Source organism: Erinaceus europaeus, chromosome 4 (genome assembly GCF_950295315.1).
Source record: "Erinaceus europaeus chromosome 4, mEriEur2.1, whole genome shotgun sequence".
In the NCBI taxonomy this organism is placed as follows: Eukaryota; Metazoa; Chordata; class Mammalia; order Eulipotyphla; family Erinaceidae; genus Erinaceus; species Erinaceus europaeus.
The window spans coordinates 134,699,603-134,701,773 of record NC_080165.1 but is presented as its reverse complement, the minus strand read 5'-3'; the positions used below and the strand labels follow the sequence as shown (position 1 = coordinate 134,701,773).

Below are 2,171 nucleotides of genomic sequence, written 5' to 3'. Positions count from 1 at the left end.
GACAGGGATATATCTATATCTATCTATCTATCTATCTATCTATCTATCTATATTATCCACGTTTTAAAGCAGTTTTTGTACATGAGAATATTATATTAGAAACATGTTGTAAAATTAAAAACAGGGAAAAGTGTTAGATGATAAAAAAAGGAAGGAAACTCAGAAGTAATAGGTATGACTTAGGAAAAATAGAAGGCAGGACCATAGAAATAATGAGCAAATAAGGGGCCAGGTGGTGGCACACCTGGTTAAGTGCACACATTACAGTGTGCAAGAACCCAGGTTCAAGCTCCTGGTCCTCACCTGCAGGGGGAAAGCATCATGAGTGGTAAAGCAGAACTACAGGTATCTCTCTGTCTCTCTCTCCCTCTTTATCTTCCTCTCCCATCTCAATTTCTCTATCCAATGATAATAAAAGAAAAAAGAGAGAGATAAATAAATATAGATAGTTGTAGTAATAATAGTCAAGCCATATCTCTTATCTTGGGAAAACTAGCAGTTTCCAGTGAAAGGAATGGGTACACAGAACTCTGATGGTGGGATGGAATTATACTCTGTTTTCATCTTAAATAACTTTGTAAATCAATATTATGTCGCTAATAAAAAAAAAAAGAAAGAAAGAAACTTATGGGGACCGGGAGATATCACAGTGTGTTAAGCGTAGGTGGTGTGAAGCACAAGGACCAGCTCAAGGATCCTGGTTAGAGCCCCTGGCTCCCCACCTGCAGGGGATCGCTTCACAGGTGGTGAAGCAGGTCTGCATGTGTCTATCTTTCTCTCCCCCACTCTGTCTTCCCCTCCTCTCGATTTCTCTCTGTCTTATCCAACAGCAACAACAGTAATAACAACAACAATAATAGTAGCAACAATGATAAAACAACAAAGGTAACAAAAAGGTAAAAATAGCCTCCAGGGGGGTTGCTTGGTAGGCCGGGGCTGCTGAGAGCCTCCAGGTTTCCTAACCGAAGACTCTGCACCTGCTCCCGCCCAACCACCGCGGTCCCTCTCTAGGCGCGATCGGAGCCCTGTGGCAGTGCGCTGACTGCGTTTCCAAGGGATCCATGGGCAGGAGCAAGGGCCGTGATGACAGATTACTACAAGGAGCAGCGCAAGGAGCTGGAGGCTCTGGAGTCCATCTACCCCGACTCCTTTACAGTATTATCAGAAAACCCACCCAGCTTCACCATTACTGTGACCTCTGAGGCTGGAGAAAATGATGAAACTGTTCAGACTACCCTCAAGTTTACATGCACAGTGGAAAATACCCAGATGAAGCCCCGCTTTATGAAATATTCTCCTAGGAAAATCTAGATGACAGTAATATCTCAGACATTTTAAAATTATTAGCATTACAGGCATAAGAAAACCTTGGTATGGTGATGATCTTTACTTTAGTGACAGTTGTACAAGAAAAACTGAATGAAATAGTAGATCAAATAAAAACCAAAGGAGAAGAAGAAAAGAAACAAAAATAAAAAGAAGCAGAAGAAGCTAAAAAGTAATCATTTCGTGGCACTCCTGTTACCACTGAGAATTTCTTAAGTTGCAAGGCCAAATTTGATGCAGAACTCTTCGAAATTTAAAAGAAACGAATGAAAGAAGAACAACAAGCTGGGGAAAATAAACTAAGTGAGAAACAACTGTTTGAAACAGACCATAATCTGGACACATCTGACCTGTAGGAAGGAAGATTCAGGAAACAATGTGGAAGTAGATGAGCCTTTGTTCCAGGAAATGGATGACTTGGAGCTAGAGGATGATGAGGATGACCCAGACAACAATCCTGCTGACCCGGAAAGTGATTTGACTGACTGACTGAAGGACTATCCCTGTCTGTGGAGAGGCTTGACTACCACAGCATCTGTGGCAATGCTGAGGGGGTGTTAATTTTCCATCCTTTTTTTTCTAAGAAAAAAAAAATTTCAGGAGAATATTCTTCTGATAGCTTTCATCATTGAATTTATTGATAAACTGACCTTAAACATAAAAAAAGCCTCCAGGAGCAGTGGATTTAAAAAAAAACAACACCTTATGACTGAGCTGGGGAGATAACCCAGCCTACTAGAAGACAAATTTGCAAATCTCAGGCTTAAGAAGCCACAAGTTCTATCTCTGGCACTGCCTCATACTATAGGTGAGCAGTGCTCTGATTCTTTTTTCTTTTTCTTTTG

General features: G+C 41.0%; 1 pseudogene; it reads left to right on the top strand.

Moving 5' to 3' along the window:
* The first annotated feature begins 990 nt into the window (after nt 1-990).
* On the top strand, nt 991-1,964 carry LOC103111699 (RWD domain-containing protein 1-like; annotated as a pseudogene).
* Nucleotides 1,965-2,171: the final 207 nt, after the last annotated feature.